This window comes from Lepisma saccharinum, chromosome 23 (genome assembly GCF_977018435.1).
Source record: "Lepisma saccharinum chromosome 23, izLepSacc3.1, whole genome shotgun sequence".
NCBI lineage: Eukaryota > Metazoa > Arthropoda > Insecta > Zygentoma > Lepismatidae > Lepisma > Lepisma saccharinum.
Genome location: NC_139251.1, coordinates 41,831,256 through 41,851,741, shown reverse-complemented (window position 1 = coordinate 41,851,741; position 20,486 = coordinate 41,831,256). Strand labels below are relative to the sequence as shown.

Genomic DNA, 20,486 nt, shown 5'->3' with positions numbered 1-20,486 from the left:
AATTAGTATTAAATTATAAACAATTAACATTTCCTCTTAACTATTTGGATATAAATATTTGCTTGATATAAGTTAATTACATTAAACTTAACAATATTATTTTTAGTACATTTAAGTTAAGTTTTCATTTTTAGAACATGATTTCAATCCATATAATGTATTGACTAATATAGTAATGTTGTTTATTTGATTGTACAATTAGTGTAAAATGTTTAGTAAACAATGGGAACGGCTTGCACTCTTTAAACTCTCACCTTATATACAGTAATCGAACTATTATTATTTATGATTATGCTATAATTTATTTATTAATATTTAATTTCAAGAGTACACATTAATTAATATATAATGGTTTAAAAAATAGAAAGTATTTACAAGTAATTTTTTTGGAATTGGGACATAACTTTTCAAGAAAGAATTTACCGTCTCTCAAAGGCTGACCTAGACAGGTAAAATAGAGACATAAAATAACGTAACCAAAATAGAATGTGGATAGTGTTTCCTACTCTCAACTGGCTCTTCTGACTGTGACACCACGAGTCACTGGAAGAATCGCTGGAACTGCTGGAGAAATGGAAAGGAGATCGAACTGCTTCCAGGCGACAGAGGACCGAGCAGTGTGAAGTGTAGACGAGAGAGTCGAGCGAGTTTCCATGCAACCACTACATCCCCTGCAACCCTTCCCCTAACGCAACTAACAGGGGACAGGGGGCGGCCTCCCCCGCCTCTCACGAACGTCGACAGAGGAGACCCGGATACCACCTGGATGACGTCGAGGAACCCCAGAAGGTTCATGCAAACGGAGCTCGTTAAAGGGTGGAAGTATGGAGTTTTCACCAACGAGTGCTTCCTCAGCAGCCGCTGGTGCCTACGTCCCTCCCGGCTTGGTTACAACCCCCACTGACCATTCACCCCTCCGCAGCGCCGGTTCTCCCCCCTCTGTAACCCTCCCCTACCCTACCCTTTTCCCCTAAGGCTGAAGCGATCCTTGGAAAATGGACTCCAGTTTTTCTCGTGGCCTTAAGTAGGCTTTCTAACGAGGGGGGATTTTTCTGGTGCAAGGCAGTGATCTGTTCGTTTAATTATGCTTTATTCCCCTTTTTTTATTATTGGAACCTGAAAGAAAATAATATACACTTACACCTGTTGGGAGATGATTTAAAATACAACGTAGACTTAACAGTTAACTAATAGACAGCGGCGGTGATTAGGGGGTGCGTGCGGGCAGTTCCCTCATTTATTCCCCCCCCCCCCGCACTATGGCCTCTTAATGAAAACTTTGCCTAGCAACAGAAAGTAAACTGCCCTTGCCCACGAACACAGTTTTGGCACCAAATCACCGCCACTGCTTACAGAAGAACTCCCAAAGATGGGGGAGTTCTCGAGTTGTGTGGACGAGGATAGACGTCCTGTCTGTCTAAGAAACCATTTCGCTAATGCCGTAGTCAAAGTTAACCATTAGGGTGCAACGACATTTCAAGCATCAACCATGCAGACAAAGCTCACAAGGGGGAAGGGGGTACTTTCAGGAAGGCAGAACATTTTGCAAGAGGCAAGGAAATCATTTATTGAAATGGTGAGATAACTTTTTGTGCACCCTGTATTTTAGGTTAGGTTCTTGATAATGCATTTCATAGGAGGCTCTCGAAGCTGTGCGATTGATCTGCATGATTGCTGCTTGTGCCACTTCCAGAAAAATCACTGTTCGGAAAGTTACTTCTTAAAAGTAAACTGACTTACAGCTCCAGTCACTTGCTTCAAAAAGTAACTGAGTTACATTTACTCATTTTGAAAAGTAATTCAGGGACAGATAAGTTACTTTTACGTTTTACACTTACGTTCAGCTGGAAATTTTTTTACTAACATATTACAAACAATCAATGATCATTAACGAAATAAAATAAATATGTGAAGTCTTACAAGTATTTTATTATTGTCTTTGGTACATAATATATGTCTTCCTATTAGGACTAAGCCAATACCGATGTATCGATATCAGCCGATACAAGTGGTATCGATATTATCAGGTTAGGTGATAGATGAGTATTTGCCGAACCTTGCACAAGAATAAAATCGAATCAAATAGGGCCATTCCAGCGTTACGCGTGTGACATTTTACACACAAAATTTAAGGTTATAGGCCAGAGATTGGATTAAATTCATAATGAACGGGTTTAATAGAATTATGACGTACTTTGTCGTGCCTGATAACAAATTAAAAACTTTGAGTATGATGGCATAGGCTGAATGAATGAAAAACATTAACAAAAATGTGTTACGTGTGTGATACTTTAAAAAATGTAGCAAATTTTGACTTCATTTGTCTGTGAAGCATGTAGGCTTAAGATGCTAGTAACATTTATTGGTGAAATGTACAAATTATATGCATTCACAAACATCTAAACCTTAATGCAATTAAAAACAGTCATTTGGTTTGAGTTGCTGTTTTAAGCCCACTTTATGCACAGTAAGGCTAATCGGGACTGGACCTACAGTTTAAAGTGGGATCCGAACAACTTGTGCCTCCACCGAATATCGAACCCGCGACCCCTTGATTACAAGGCAATGACGCTACCACTGCGCCATGGGGGAGGGAGGCCCTTTAAAAACAGTCATATTTTCCATATTTATTCATTTTGTTCGCCCAGTAAAATTATCCAAAAGTTGTGCGAACTTTGACATTTCCATTGATTTCGTAGCAATATTAACGTAAAAGTGTACTTTGTAGTTACATAAAAGGTATTATAATATTCTGATGTAATTTTTAATTATTTTAAAGCAAAACTGGTGAAATGTTGCTTATAATTGGAGTGGAATTTTCACACTAATATTAATCAATACTTTGAACAGATTTTAAATATTACAACTTTTAAGAACTGGTATAGGTGTTGGTGGGTATCGGTTAGAATATTGCTATCGGTTTGAAAGTGGTATCGACTCAGCCCTACTGCATATAGTAATATTATTACAACAAATAAAAACGTATAACAAAAAATAATGGAACAAAACAGTGAAGTCTTCATTGGATATGACGAATCTCCTTAAAGCGAGGATGTTCTAAATTTATCATGCAACAAAGCCTATAGTTACCGGCCTTAACCGGAACAATCTTAGTACTTACCCACTCCAGACATCACGTATGAAACGTGTAAACAACCTTTCTCGAGCAGACCGCACGAGATTACAAGTACTGTGTGATGTATAAGTATTACGAAGCAAATTGCCCACCATATTTATGCTTTTTGCTTTATGCAATGAAAGCCTTGAGAGAATTGAAACAAAACGCCAAAGAAACTGCTGAAAGCCCTGTAGCAGCATACGTACAAATCCAGCCGGCCCATCTGGCGGAGTGGTTAGCACATCGCGCTACGACTGGTTCGAATTCTGGCCTTGGCATGGATGTTTGTGAGTGTCCATTAATCAATTTCATCATATCATCATTCAACCCCATCTTCGCAAATTAGCCAAAGGTGGCACAAAAAGTGAAATAAAATAAAGCAAATCAATCAATCAATCAATCCAGTCCCTGAAAAATAGTCATTGACAATTTGCTAAGTAATACTTTGGCATTCCACTGTACACACTGTGTCTCGGGAAACTGCAGAGCAAGGTAACATAATGGTAATTGTGAATGGGAGAAAGCGAGTGGGCGAAGCAGAGTAGTGGGCGATGCTGCAAGCGGATGGTAGCTGCAGCTGCTTCCCTCCCCCCCCCCCATGCATTCACTAACCCCACTGACAAACTAATTAGCCGAGATCTCACAAGTTCTTTGTGAGTGTTCCTTCATCATATCATCATCGCAATAGCCAAAGTAGCAAAAAAGGCAAGTGAAATAAACCAATCCGAATAATCAACCAAGCAGGACCCGTCCTCATGTCAGCTAGCCGGACAGTCACCCAGTACCGAAGATCGACCCGTGTACAGAGAAGGTGGACAACAGCCCGGATAAGTGACCTGCTCCAGTTGCTGTGCTCACCCACTCATCCTAACTCATCTCTCATAAGTTGCATCGTAAGTGGAGTACTTATATCACATGCATCTCAAGCTGTAATGTGAACGTCTTGTTTGTTGTTGTTTTAGTGCGTAGGGCCATTAGTTGGAATGCGTTGCGTATTATTACAAAAATAAACAAGTTTATGATTAATTTAAGTTATATCTGAAATGTGGAAAGAATATTACTGGAACACTTAAAGGCGAGCGGTAATCCTACAGGATTTTACCCTCTGTCCTGATTGATCCCGTTGACCAATGGGCGGCGAGGCAGGGATATAGCAAATTACGATCACAAATTTCAAGCACAGACATATGCATCATACTTCACAAAGTCCCAGAATATCTTGATGCTACGGAGGTTAAATTTGGTAATGTACATCAAAAGCAGCAAGAAATTAATTGTTAAGTTCGAGGTATGGTAATGAGTTGCCAGCCGAAAATTATATGGACATGTATTGAACGTGCAAATTATATTGAAGGTATGCTAAATGACTCTCGTTTCATCAAAGCAATAATATTTTGGGATGTTTGTAACGACTTAAGGATAGGTAATATGAATTCATGTACTCACCAACCATTCCTGGTGGGTCCACTTCCGAAGCACAGCATTTCTCTCCTGTCCCTGCGTTACAGTGTTGCCTCTGAAATGTACAAGTAAGAAACAAATAACCCATGCTGTAATGTTATTTATTAATAACTAGAGTTAAAAACAACTGGAAGCTTCTCATCAGAGTAGCCTCCAGTTACCTTCCACACTGTTAAAAACGCAACAGTGCAGGAAATGTCACCACTTGCTTCAATCTACAGGCATCAATTTCGCTCAAGTGCAAGTCTGGATATGTACTCTAAGATGTTTATCTGCCGCAACAATTCAATGTCGCAATATTACCAGGAACTGTACATTTCGCTAACTGAATCATACAATCGAACCGTCATGTCTGGTTTGACTGCTCATTGAATTATAAGTGAAATTAGATTGTACCAACAAGTCTAAAGTGAAAATTCCTAGTTGAGAGTCTTGGGGCTAGCTGGGGGTAATGCTAATAAGGTTTAACATGACAATTTTATGGTTTGTATAAATTTTCATTGCTGTATATAAATAGAGAGAAAGGATTCTCACCTACTGCTTGCACAGTACTCCTCTTGCTAGGTGCCGGTGCCTGGATTATCTTCTCCAATTTCATTGGCTTAGGAGACGTGGTGAAGTCCAATCGTAGTCGAACTTCCATGTTTCCTCAGGCTGTCTTGTCGAAGTCTTCAAAGCGTGGCGAGACCTTATCTGTGAAGTATAAATGTATTCTTTTAGGACTCCTCAAGTCGTTTGAAAACTTTAACTTATGCAAAATGGACAAGGACATCTTCAGGACATATGTAAATAGTGCGTATATATAAGAAAATAACAAGACCATATCTGTATCGAGATTTTAGGCATAAACATAAGGATAATGTTAACTGTAATTGTATCACTGATATGATGTTAACAAAAAATAAACCAACAAAAAATTTAATAGGTATATCATTCCAAAGCTCAAAGGCAACAAAACAAAGGGTACATTCAAGTGGTTTATTTTATTCTTCACTGCAATCTAAGATGGATGACATTCCAATAGTGATATATACTATCTTTTGTACCCTGACACAAATTTCTTTCGAATTCATTCATAGACTTGAAAATCTGCATAAGGTGGTTGAACAGTGCTATTTTAAATTAACATGACGGAATTACCAGATTCAAATTGAAAAGTTATTAAAATAATTGATATAAAAGAGCCACAGTATATTCAACAAAGTGTTCAATGAATTTTCCACACAATTGCTGAGTTGCTGCTGAGTTGGTGTATTAAGTTCACTTTATACACAGTAAGGCTAATCGGGACTGGACCTACAGTTTAAAGTGAGATCCGAACCACTTGTGCCTCCACCGGGTATCGAACCCGAGACGCCTTGATTACAAGGCGGTGACGCTACCACTGCGGGGAGGCCCTTCCACACAATTGTATTGACAGATTTTCAGACCTTTGAAAGTAATATTAGAAAAACTTTTAAAAGTTATTATGAAAGACCTTCTCGATTGTTAAATATAACAGAATATAAACAGTATTTTACACAGAAATGGCTTACCGTATACCGAACTCTCCCTTCCATTTTCGTTAAAACACCAAAATGACAGATGCACAATATATTTTATGATAAAATGTGTATGAACGAGCTTGTTATCTGTGAATCCTAACTTTCATAACAAACTTAGGTTTTAAAAATGAAATAGCAAAGTATATACTAATTTACATTAATTCATGAATTGTTCAAGAACAGGCGCGCATAGTTCTGGTAAGGTATATTATGCGCAATTTTAAACAGTCATCACTTCATTTATTTGTCTACTCACTTATAGATCAGTTTATATTAATAATGAAGATCCACTGATCACTGAAAATCTGATACCAGTGCAACTGAGAATTGTTAAACTTTGGATAAGCTCACAGTATTTATAAATTATGTAAATATATATATTGTATCTTAGTACCTTTCTCTTTTTGTTGGTTGAATAGCCTACTGTCAAATTGGCTTCCATCTGGTCTAAATAGCTTCTAACCATTTGCGAAAGCCAGGCATTTGAAATCTCATTTTCCATAGTTCATTTGTACATATGTTCTATGGAAACCATTAACTCGCAAGCATTATTATTACAAGCCAACAATGCATTATTCCAAATTGTTTAAAATCATTTGTTAAAAAATTCATGCTAGAATACTCTCTAGATTGCTGTTAGGTTCAAAATAAAATAAAAAATAATGAATATTCTCTAGAGTCTGCACGTGGATTGAATTCGTCAATGTCTAGACAGCGGCGCAAACTTATGGGCGCGTGGAGCTCGAACCTACTCAATAATTGGTCTATTATTATTATTATATTTATTAAAGCGGTAGACTGAAATATCTAAACCACATGTTTCCTATTCAATTCTTGTCGTATTGTAGACATCATCCCCATTAGTCATATTTTCACGCTATGTAGGCTCAAGACAATTATTACTATTTTGGCTTTCAAGTAGTTCAATAACAACAAAAAAAAATATTGGTTAAAACATACATAAAGATCGTAAGTAGAGCAGAAAGCATAAGCATTACTTATCAAATTTCCCACACCATATTTACTCTCTTCGTTCTACCCAGCGCTTGAAGTGGAAAATGTTGGGGTTATCTTGGGGGATGGTTCTATGGTTTAACGTGGTGACAATAATACAACTGAGGGTCGATGTCTTGCGAAAATTTTGCTAGCTGGGAGGGTGCCATCCCCCTGCATCCTCACTCACTTTGAGTACTGGTTCTACCAATGGAGAGGATTTGCCACTAGGCTATCCTAGGTTATAGAATAGGGGCCGCACAAAAATGAGCATAAGTGACAAGAAAGACAATATTGTAACAATAGCAAAATAAAACAACATGAATTGACTTTGAGTCTCTCATTTATCAGTCTTCTTCTTTGATCCTTATCGTTGATAGCAAACTCATTCCCTAGTATTGATCACACAAGCATAATTACTCAATGCATTGGAAACCACAGTCTTACATTTCATTACTTTTGAATGTTTAAATACTTTTATATTTCCAGATGGAACCGGATTCTGCTGGGTATAAAGATAGAGCAACATTATAAAATATAGCCTAATTTATCTTACTGTCAGATACAGATAATCTGCAAATCGAAATAACTTGTCACTTTAAATTGGCATTGACTATGCTTTCAATTGAGAAATGTTTTGCAATAGAGTTTTCGAGAAATCGACGGGTGGGCTTTAATCAATGGTTGTCTTTCGCGACCAGAGAGATTGCATAGGTTATGTTTGACTTACTACGGTGGACTCGATTTAATTCGAACTCCAAAGCGATACGAAAATAATTAGAATTATCCAAAATTCGAATTAACCAAAACATGCGTCACTGAAGATGGTTTCAATTGGAATAAACTTCTATTCAAATTACCGAATACTTCGAATTATCAAACTTCGAATTAAAAAGAGCTCAACGTATTTCGTAGCTCTATAAGTTACAAAATTTGTCATTACAAGTACGGTACTACAGTGCATCCAGTTCCTTGCGAGGCCGAGAGATATTGAGAAGTGTGGCGGGCGGCGCTAGCGGAGATGCCGACATTTTCGACCAGTAACATCCCGCTTCTTTTTATGAACCGTATCTTTATCATGCAGATATTTATATTAATATTACAAAAAGAGCACTAATCTGTGTTATAGGAGGCATAGTTTGATGAAATTTTGATTCACACGCATTGTTCTTCTTCCGTAATTCTTCCACGTTCTGCACTTATATTGTCTTTTAGTTCCTCGATACTAGTATGAGGGTTATTTCGGTAGACTATATTTTTTAAGGTTCCCCACAAGTAATAATTTCGTCGAGCTCTTCTTCTCTTAGAATCCGTCGTTTTTGCTTAGGGGCTTCTAAAATTTAACGATCCAACTTCTCGTAATGTAAGGACAAGACGTCTAACCATCTCTCTACCTGGAGGTGAGACGCCAGGGAATTTCCGTGCCAATTGCCTACACACGTCTCGACAAGAGTCTGTTTCCACGTAATTAAGTGTCATGCATAAAAATTCTTTGTTTTAACGTGAACTTTGCGGTTGGCATTTCAATCGCCTCACTTCTACACAGCACTGCAATTACTCAAAGAAGTAGCACGGCAAGTAACAAAAAACCACACTCTTTCACACATTACGAAATTAACACGCTCTTGGTTCAAGGTCTGTTCCTCACTCCATTCGCAGCTCTGTCCAGGGCACCTGTAGTCGCGAAGGAAAGAACAACTCAAGCTCGGAGCTTTCAGATTGCAAACAATGCTCACGAAAACCATTGACTTTTAACGGCTTAGTCTGCAACGTAATGTTGATACAGTGTTGCACATTCGAAATCTCCAAACGATTCCGAGCGAAGCAAAACGCTTTCGGGGGTAAACTTCAGCGGGACGTTACTGGTCAAAAATGTCGGCATCTCCGCTAGCGCCGCCCGCCACGCTTCTTCCGATCATGGCCTCGCAGACGTACGGTACTATCGGATTATACAGGGAGGTTATTTCAGTCGTTCACCGCCAGAGTGACGGCCGTTCCGCGGACTCTTCATGCAACAGGTCCCGGCAAATTGCGTTCAGGAAGTCCGTAACAGAAACCGCTTGTTTTGTAATGTTTCCACTTTTCACAATTACAGTTACAAATACAATTGAAATAAGCACGTACCTTGTCGCACGGATGCAGGAAAAGGTGTCCTCCCAAATACAAATATTTCTGGCACCTTATTTCTGACATCTAATCTTAGATTAGTCATCGCTACTTTATTCTCAGTTGTCGCGACAGCGCCTGCAGCTTATCGGGGGTTGGGTGAGTTGTCAGCCGCGAGAGGGCGCTTCATACTGCACGTGTCGGCAGTGATGCCAACCGTAGGGACATGTCCCTACGCATAGGGACTTTTCACTAAATTTCGCCCGCGTAGGAACGTAGGGACAGATTTTGCCAAATGAGGGAAAACGTAGGTACTTTTTTCAATCTTGGTAAATTACATTTTATGAATTAGTTTATCTGGATACTTTAGCGAGGAGGAGAAAAAAGAACTAACTAACAGATCTCCATCAGAATTTTGGAACATGTTATCGGTTACCAAAAACTTTCAAGGCAAGTTCCTTTTTGAAAACATTTCCACTCTCGCGAAAATAGTGCTAACATTGCCGCATTCTAACGCGGAAACGGAAAGAATATTTTCAATGTTAAGTGATACAAAAACAAAAAAGGGAAATAAAATGGGACCAAAATTGTTAAAGAATGCAGGAAATACAGCATCACCAACCAACATCTATCTCTTCACAGCAGCAGCATGTATGACTTCAAATAACATAATCAACAGTAAACGACTCAACGTTATTCATTAGGGGTGTGCTGGATTCTTTACTTTAAAAAGTCGTTAATTCTCGACGTTTTCTGCCTTGTAAGTTTCTGGAACTTATCGAAAGTTGTAAGTTTTTATTCTAGAAATGCAAAAACAATCACTTAAAGTGAAAATGACTTGTAAAATTCGAGATTTCCAGTGCTTCGGGAAATTTCGAACATTTCCCGTCCAGAAAATTTTCCGACTTGGTCGGGAAATTGCAAATTTTTCAGTCCCGAATGTCGGGATTTAAAAAAATTACCGTCCCGATCCCGTCCCGACCCAAAAAATTCTGTCCATCACACCCCTATTATTCATTAAGGCAAGAATTTACAATACCGGACCCTTCTGTAATTTCTATGCTACGTCTTATACTCACGAAATAATTATTCGTGATTATTTATCTCAAGTTAACATGTTGGGGTGAGGGGGAAAAAATGTTCATTAACGTGTAGAAGTTGTAAAATAAGCTTTTCAATTCTCGCAATGATTCTCCGTATACAAGTATGGTAGCCATATTTGTTGATATGAACAAATTAAAATTAGTTACGCTGTCTACAGCGTTGCCACACTGTTGATTTCATACTTGGAGAGCATGGATCGTGTAAGAATGGCGGAAGAGAACAGTAAAAAAGTTGTTAATGTTGTACAGATTGTTAGGTGGAGTGTGCAGGAGGATGGCTGTGGGCTAATTAATAAACTTATGGATTTCAGTATATTGCCCAAAGAACGTGCTTACATGTGACAGCGACAATCACGATGTAGAAGAACTGATTTGATTACAGGTAAATTTGGCAACAGTACATCAATCATAAAATTGCAGGATACGAAAATGGCGTCTTCGATGATGAACGTTTGCCGTTAAAGTGCTACGAAAATAATATTTTTTTATCGGTTCGTAATCACAATTACCGCAAAACCATTCAGGAATAGCCCCACTGACCATTCTCGGTAAGTTTAGGTTAAGTTAGGTTAGGCAAACATAGTTAAAATTTGGGCTCGAAAAAAACATGCACGGGTAGCCCAACAAACCATTGACGGATAGCCCCACGAACCATTCAGGTACGGTTAGGTTAGGTTAGGATAGGCAAACATAGTTAAAATTTGGGGTCGTAGTAATATCAGGAATGTATATTTCGTTTTTTAAGTATTGGAAACACAAAATCTTCCGGTAAATAATAAGCAATCGTGCCGATCGCGGACCACTCAATGTCACTTATTTTGCAATTTCTACACGTGACCCCCCCAAATTTTAACTTCAAATTCGTGATTAGGAGGCCTCAATTAGTGAGTATGCGAAATATTACAAAAAATCGGGGAGAGGTCCTGTATTGTAAATTCGCTCCTTCATTAATTGTGGAAGCACCGAGCAGAAAGATTTGGTAAGTAAATGTGTATATTTTATCTTCTGTTTGCATGCTCATGAGGTGTTTTTTTTTAGTCACTTTACTTGGCGTAGGGACATTTGGTCAGTTGTAGGGACATTTTGACTACGTCTGTAGGGACATTGCCGAAAAATGGTTAGCAACACTGTCGGCTACCAGACGTCAGTGTTCGTTCATGTTCAATTCTGTTTGCGTTCAACAGTACGCGTGTTGCTTATACTGTGTTATTGTAATGTGCTTACTCGTGGCCAGTGCTTTATTGTGTGTTAATTGTTATTCATTCATTACTTATGTCGTTAAACAAATATAGTCTTGAACAGAGAGTTTTTATGTACGATAATTACGTGAAAACGAATTCTTGCAGAAAAGTGGTCAGGGATTACGATAGACAGGATCTCTTGAACCTAAGAAACGTGTTGTATTGCTGTTGAAGGAAGTCATTTTCAACATCTCTTATAACACAGGAGGTTAGTGATCATCATTATTATTACTTTTAAATATCATTTTACGCTTTCGGTTTGCTTTATGCGCCGGGATGCTGTCTTCCCTTTCTGTCAACTGAGGATAAAGTAGCGATGTCTAATCTAAGATTAGATGTCAGAAATAAGGTGCCGGAAATATTTGTATTTGGGAGGACACCTTTTCCTGCATCCGTGCGACAAGGTACGTGCTTATTTCAATTGTAATTGTAACTGTAATTGTGAAAAGTGGAAACATTACAAAACAAGCGGTTTCTGTTACGGACTTCCTGAACGCAATTTGCCGGGACCTGTTGCATGAAGAGTCCGCGGAACGGCCGTCACGCTGGCGGTGAACGACTGAAATAACCTCCCTAGATGGTCGAGTTCAGACCCCACCGCACGCATTGTCTCGCTGGGGCAGCCCGAATTTTCCACTGTTCAATGACATCGCTATGTGCAGTGTTGCCACGTTCTGCGTACAGCTTTACTCCGCTGAATAAAAATCTGTATAAAATCGGTTTCGAAATGTGAATTGACAATGATAATTCATTTTAAAAACAGATGCAAAAAGTTTACAAACAAGACCAATATTGTATTTGTAGGGCTACCCAATAGTAAGAAAACGTTGTGTCGCAAAATTGCTAAAAACTGTTTTTCCACAAATTTTGAAGACCTGAAATGAAATAATTGTGTTTAAAACCTTTCTGCCTGCACCCTACTAAAATTTCATAACGATCGGACAACCCGTTTGTGATCTACAGAATGTCAAAGAGAGCGATCGTTTGCAAAACTAAAAAAACGGCCCTTTTTTCGTTCTCACGGCGATAAGGCATATTCGAAAAAAAATTTGGTTATCATAAATTAACGCATAATTGAATAAGCTAAATTTTGATGTAACTTGTTTTTATGTAGGTCTATTGGTTAATTTTTAATTGGAGTTCAAACTAGAGTATCTATAATTTTTAATCCGATAGTAGTCAAGGACAGACAGACGGGCGTAACCAGATCATGGGACTACTTGTGCAGTAAGGGAACTACACCACAATGAATAACAAGGTGAAAATTGAGTATACATTTGGTTGTAGAGGTACTTCAGATGACTGGTCTGGTATTGGATTTGAGTAGTCGACCGAATCGTTTCAAGATGGCGGAAGAATAATCGAATTTTCCTTTATTGTTGGTTTCAAATCACTGACTGGGCTATACCTATTTTATGCGGTCCAAACTGACAGTAATTTCCAACTTTAATGCGTAGTTGAGGAGGGAAGTGGGGACTAAATATTACACATATTAATTTCATTTTTGTTACTTGGCGTCGCTTTTTTCTACTCTTCGCTAATGGCGACGATGAGGATGAATGATGATATTAAATTGATGAAGCGACTGTCGCAAAGAACACCTATGCCCAGACCGGAACTCGTACCCTGGCCTTCCGGCGCTGTAGTGCGCTACGCTAACCACTCAGCTACATTTTGACAACGATAACGATGGTAGTAAAAACAGAGCTTTTACTCTGAAATTCATATAGCAGATAAATACCTCAGAGATTTGGTACTGTGCTGTATTTACCAGAACCCGGTCGTAGTGTTTCAATACGACTTACAAGAAACCGGTTTTCCCTATCCTACGACTCATGAGTGTAACTTGGGACTTAACTTTAGAGAGGCAGATACGAACTTGAGGCTTAATTTTTTTTTGGGGGGGGGGCAGAGTTGAAAAGTTTTTCATCCCATAAAAATAGTATACAAGATTATTTGCTAAATAACAGTTACATTTGCGAAATCACTAATATTATTATTACAGGCACATATTTTTGGTAAATAAAAAAGCAAAATTTCGGTACAAAAACTGAGTCAATTTCAGGTTCAAAAGCGGTAAATAATATAAAATATCGGTGTTATAGCGGTGCAAAAATGGATGAAAAGTGGTATATAAAAAGACACATTGGTTTTAAAATTGTGAATATAATCCTAAATTTGATTTAAAAACTACATTTATTCCACAGAATTAACATTTCACTTCTAGTAGCACATTTATGTAGTTATCAGAGTATTAAGTTTATTTCTGTGTAAATGAGTCCATTTTTGCTTCCCCAATATTAACAGCAGAATTAATCAATTTTCCGGGAATTGCATAACTCTCAGGATAATTCAGACCTCAGAAGGTGTCGCGTCGGTGAATAAACCCTGAATTTCGTGTTTAAGAGTTAATTTCGCTTTTTGCAGTTCATTTCGCATTATTTCGTGACAAAATATGGTCACAAAATGCATCTCACACCTTTCAAAAACATGAAAAATTAACACTACAATGTGTTTTTTCAAATTTCGTTTTTTCGCCAGAAACGAAATATGCATGCCCCTAATTATTATCTATTACTTAGCTCCTCGGACCTCAGGATGTTAAGAAAAGTATCCTTAACTTGTAAATTTTAAGAAACCTGAAACGTTTGGGAAGAGCAAGTGCTCCCCCTCTTGCCCCCGCCAAGTTACGCCTATGCTAGGACGACCTAAAGTTCTGTTTATATTTTAGACTACATTTTCGTAGAATTTATTTATTTTATTTATTTATTAAGTCTTGTTTAGCATGGTGAAGTTAAGGCTTTGCAGCCATTTCTACCACTTAACCATGTTTACGTAGAAATTTTAGTTTATGGAAATTGGAAAACATCATTTAAGCCATTACATAAAAAGGAAAATATTGAAAACAAAGAAAGAAAAAAATATAAAATTACAAGAGAAGAAAAAGAAAAAAAATACATACGAGAATGAAAGTCTAACCTATACTCAAGGGCATGAAACAAACACACTCACATATTCATTAGGAATTTGAAATATTAAGTTGAATAAGGGGTATCGGTGTTTTTCTGCACTTGACTGTATTCATGTTGTCACTAACGTATAATGTGTTAACTATTTGTGCTAAATAACAAATGTTTTAATTGTGTCTGAAAGACATATATGCTGAACATGCGATCCGAATTTCGAGGAGCAGCAAGTTCCAAAGACGAGAATTGGAAACGGTGAAAGATTTTGAATAAGAATTGGAGTAGTTGAGTTCTATCGCGCTATCTGTTGCCATACTGTGTGATTCGGAGAGCATTGAGAATCTGCATTTGAGATAAGCCGGTTCTTTTGAACAGATTGCTCTATAGAGAAGAGTGAGGTTGTGTACCTTACGGCCATCAATTAATTTCAGCCAATTTAGTTTTGTATAGAGAACGGATAAATGAATAGAATAAGCATATACAAATCCGAATTATATTGAACCTAAATCTCGGATAATTATATTTACGTAGATTTTAAAGCTCCGGATTGAAGCTCTCTTTTAAAAGAAAAATATCTGCCATCTGTATTTCCGTATTCGGGTTATATTGATATGATACTCGAATTATCCATTGCTTTGAAAATGGAATGTTGACAATTCGAAGTGCGAATTTCTTTGCCATCTCGATTCGCGACTGCGCCAAAAACGACACGTTAGCGTGGAATTGTGGTTCCGCTTCTACGTGCTCACTAACGACAAGAGCTTCACGTGGGAGTTGAAACCTGACGAGCCTGAGCAACGTCTCTCTGCAGCGAGCCCTTATGGACCGGATTGCAGCAACCTCAGACTTCACGCTTTCTCATTTGCCATGCGCGAGAGTAGACACTGGCGCAGCCACAGGGGGCACACCCCTCCCCAATCTTGGACAAAAATCAAATCTAACGGGGGGCAAGGAAGGCAAACATTGACGGCCAAGGTCACCTGGAGGGGGTACAGAGGTGCAATTGTCCCTCTCGATTTCAAATTTTATGAGAATTGAAACACATTTTGGAAAATGTTCTTGCTCGCTTCGCTCGCAATTTCCTTCTTTTCTTATTATTTAGTTCAGAGCCGTAGCTAGTGGGCGGCGTAGTCGACCCTGGGCGCCGAACGATCTACTTGAAAAAAGGCTGCAAAGGAGAGAATGCCATGGCACCCCGTGAAATCAATTGCTGTCTATTAAATCAATATTGTTTTCAGGGCCTCCCCGATGGCGCAGTGGTAACCTCGTTGCCTTGTAATCAAGGGGTTCCGGGTTAGATACTCGGTGGAGCCACGTAGTAGTTCGGATCCCACTTTAGACCCAGTTTCAATTACCTTACTGTGCATAAAGTGGACTTAAAACACCAAGTCAATCAATCTTTCTTCCCTTTCCCATTTACCTATTTTTTTCTTTCTTTCTATATAGAGCGACCACAAGGAAAAAAACCTTGGACGAAAAGTCCCCGCGCATAAGGAACCATGGTCTACTATCCCCCTCCCCTCCTCGCGGGAGTATGGTGCACAGGAGTTGCGGGTCTGCGCAGGTTGTTTTGCTTGTGGTTCCACTATAGTACAGGAACCTTACTAATGAAATAGAGCAGTGGTTCCCAAACTTTTCGTTTCACGGCGCCATTAGTGTTTCAGGATTCTTCTGCGGCGCTCAACTCAGAATGCAGGCCTATCTAACATTTGCAACGCTTAATTATACTCTGTCCCCCCTATCTCTGGAGCATGGCCGCGCAAAGCAGCAGAGAAGGGCAGGACGAAGCAGTACACGATGCTGCGAAGGCTGGCAACTGCAGTCGCCCCTTCCACGCAATCCCGTTCTTTCCTATTTGTTCATTGGTGGAGCCGTCTCGTGTTACTACTTGCGCAGAGACTTGTTTTCGTTCCCTTGCTCCAGAGATACCCAGAACAGTATAGTGTTGTTACGTTTTTGCCTTAAGTTAAAAAGTAAACACATATTTCAAATTCAGAAACATTTATGTGTAAAAAGTGCTAAAACCATGAGTAGACCAACAAGTGTCATTTCAGTGAATATATTGGAACATTTCTCGGCACTCCTGCAAGACAGCTACAGCGCACCAGGGCACACTTTGGGAACCACTGAAATAGAGAACTTTGCACGCGCCATGACTTACAAGGAAGCTGTTGAGCCATTCCACACCCAAGAATGTGACGTCATTAGGATATTGCACGGCCTTGTGTGAACAATTAGCACAGGGCGAGACGTATATAGCTAGCTACATGAGGAGCACGTTGTATAGTATTTATTACCCTGAGTCATACGTTTCGGAGAATATGTTTCGTTGTCGATTTCTTCTCAACAAAACCATTCAAACAATAAAGGGTTTACGATATATCAATTCCTTCTGTCTATATGGTTTCGTATTACTAAGATAAGTCCAAATGGACCGACTTTTTGCAATCCCTCATAACATTCATTCTTACTTAATACTACTTCTTTCTAATGTACAGGGTAGGGTGTCCGGGATAGGGGTATAAAAATACACATATATTTTAGCATCTGTAAAGTTTATTAACTTTCTTGTTCTGGTTATGTGCAAAGTAACTCAAAAGGTTTTTATGTACGTGTACAGTCATGGAAAAAAGTTCTTCCCCATAAGGCTTTAATAGGAGCAAGTAATGCAGGATGGTAGGCAACACATATTGCACCTTCGATGATCGGGTGATTTTGCCTGTCTTAACACCGAGAAATGTCTTCCACGCGAAGGTCAACATGACAGGAAAGCAAAGAGGGTCACGTGACTATTGGTTACGTGGAGTGTTGTGCTTCTCCACGTCCCCAGTTCTTGATCCACATTGCAGAAAAAGTAGAGCTGCATGCAATATATGAAAATAGGTTGTTTTCAACTACACGCTTAATTATGATTTTCCCAATTGTAAATCTATCAGACGTGTCTCCCGATTTAGTCGGGACAGTCTTTTACTTTGAATTCCTGTTTGTCATAGGCGTAACTTGACGGGAGCAGAAAGGGCATTTGTAACTCCCCCCCAAAATCAGGTTTCTTAAAGCTGCTAAAACAGGAATTAAATACTACGATTTGACGCGTCCAAAAAAAGTATTATATTGAAAGATTGTTCCCAAATACGTAGATAGCAATTTAATACTTTGAAAGTGTCTCAGATTTGTTTATTATGTCACATCTCAGTGTGGCACAGGTCTACTACAAAAGTGGAATTTCGTAACAGAAATATAAACCCACTCCTTTTATTTCGTAGCCGATTTCATCTTGAAACTGAAATTAAGAATATTAGTTAACAATGTCATTTGTAAACAATAAAAAAAATGTGTCAGACCCAATTCTTTAATACCTTATCATAATCTTTATCGCAAGTTTAAATTTTGTTGTAAGTCCACTTTATGCAAAAAAAAAGGTAAAGTTCTCACCTGTGCTTAGCGCTACGCCATGAAGGCGTATAGGGGGTGTGGGGGTAACGCCCCACACTTTTTTGATTCGTTCGTGAGTGGGGGTGATGGGATCAGCATCACGTCCCTGACCGCCTTTAACCCCAGGGTTTCCCCCAGGTACCCATGTCATTCGACGCTGGGTGGGCGCCGGGGCCGCTTCCAACGTTAGAAAAGTTCCCGGGCTTGAACCGGCCGGGGATCGAACCCGGGGCATATAGCATGGTAGTCAGACGCTTTACCGACTGAGTCACCAGCACAGATAGACTAATCTGAACTGCATACAGTTTAAAGTGGGATCCGAACCACTATGTGCGATCACCTGGTATCGTACCCGAGACCCCTTGATTACAAGGCCTTACCACTACGCCATCAGTGAGGCGCACACAATCTTTGTATTTCGACCTTTTTAAACCTATATGTATCATATAAGAGGTTGTTTAACGTTGCTATGCCTCTATGGATTATATTTAGTCAGTATTCGAGCACATAGCGTCAGGTTTCATATAATATAAGCTTCTCTTCCATGTTTATGGTTTCCTGTCTGCAGTAGAAAAACTGGCAGGTTCCCATAGCTTTTCTTTCAATAGTCTTCCAATGGTTGCATATCATATCACTCAAATTTGATTCATTCGTTTCGAACACAATCCCCGATGGCGCAGTGGGATCGTGGGCGCCTTGTAATTAAGGGATCCCGGGTTCAATACTCGGTGGAGGAACATAGTGGTTCGGATCCCCCTTTAAACTGTAGGTCCATTCACGATTAGCCTAACAGGACATAAAGTGGACTTAAGACACCAAATCCACCAACCAACACAATCCCGTTATTGTCCAAATTATCGAATCCAGAACCTTCGTCGCGAATAACATAAGCAGGAAGACAACGTGAAATAACCGACCAGAAACAGAACCTAAAACCTACATCGGATAGATTGGATTAAGTCGACGATACAGCACGGGTTCTGAAATGAAAAAGAATACGAAAGTTGAAGGACCTCTATACGCACCCACTTTTCCTCCACTCAATGGGGAAGATATCCTTCTAGCTGAGAAGCCTTTACGCAGGAGTGCCCTGAGGGAACTTCAAGGCCACGACGATAAAGTGTTCTAGGTGCAATGACGGGACCAAAACATACGTCAGATAGCTGTGTTCCTCCTTATTTCGTACGCCATTGATAACTGGAACACGTGACCTCGTCTTTGGTAGAGCAGAAGCCTGCTTGCTTGCCACCACCCTTTAGTTCAGTGACCTTCGCCCGTAGTCAGCAAGAGTGAATGACTCACCAGATACTTGTTGTCTGTGAGGCTACACAAGAATAGATATTTCGTTAGTGGCTGTAAGTATTGTTTCATCTGCAGTTATATCAGTTAACATTTCAATAGTTTCCTAATGGTTACGTTAGTGATAAACATGTAAATTAGTTCTCGAGATTGAACGTTTTATCTATTTGAACGGGGGATTTTTATACAGCCTGCATGTATTATTTTTTCCTGAAACAAGAAGAAATTCGAAGACGCAAAAAGAGTTGTATAAGAGTAGTTAACAAAAGGAAAAAAGAAGAAGAAAACGAAAATGTAAATGCTGAAATAAATTATGGTAGAGATCGAGTGAATAACATTTTGTCATGGGGCCTCCTCGATGGCGTAGTGATAACGTCGTCGCCTTGTAATCAGTGGATCCCGGGTTTGATACACGGTGGATGCATATAGTGGTTAGTATCCCACTTTAAACTGAAGGTCGAGTCCAGATTAGCATATCTGTGCACCAAACCAAAACTAAGAATGAAATTGTCACAGTGTAAGAAAATTTCATGTTCAACCAGATACGAAACAAAAGGGAATAATATATTGCAGGTTGGAGTTCACATCTGTAGCATCTAACCAGCACAACTATGAATCGCAACATATCGTATCAGATCCATTTTTATTATACATGTATGATAATATAAGAGAAGTAGAGGAAAGAGAAAACCAAGCGAAACACGGACGCCTTCTCCAGAATTTCAAATCTCGTTACATAAGGTTCTGGGTTGGAGTCCCGAACAGGCATGACTTTCTTGTTCTTGCCCTTTTATCTGCTTCATTTCATCATAATTCATCGTTATGGTTTACCTGCAGGGGAAGAATAATGACAATAATTGCCAATACAAAGCCAATGACAAACAGAACAACTCGATTACGGAGGTGCCAAGAAGAAACGAGACTTGACAGTTTCTCCGTCTCTCGGTTTGTCCTATTGAAAATTGCTCTCCCGTTCTCGGTCTCGATTAGTTAAATATAGAAATCGAAAATGTATGTGAATGAATATACCGGGTGTCCGAGAAGTCTTTGTATGAAAACAAAAATTAACTGTATCCGCTATATGCAACATAGACATGAAAAAAAGGTACCAAAATGTTCGGAAACTATTCAAGTTTTTTTTGTTTCAGGTTTCTGTAACGTTGCGGTAGTGTAGCAGTGCCAGTGTCCAGCAAACCGGAAATGTACACAAATCAGGAAAAAGG

General features: G+C 39.1%; 1 long non-coding RNA gene across 1 annotated transcript in view; it reads right to left on the bottom strand.

Annotated features, from left to right (window-relative positions):
* Positions 1-4,575: 4,575 nt before the first annotated feature.
* The window catches only part of LOC146005258 (uncharacterized), a 42,666-nt gene continuing 26,755 nt past the window's right edge, over positions 4,576-20,486 (bottom strand). Inside the window, exons 2-3 of the long non-coding RNA XR_014443998.1 lie at positions 5,114-5,272; positions 4,576-4,634 (exon numbers count right to left, since the gene is read on the bottom strand). This is a non-coding gene — a long non-coding RNA (uncharacterized LOC146005258). The remainder of the gene's footprint in view (positions 4,635-5,113; positions 5,273-20,486) is intronic.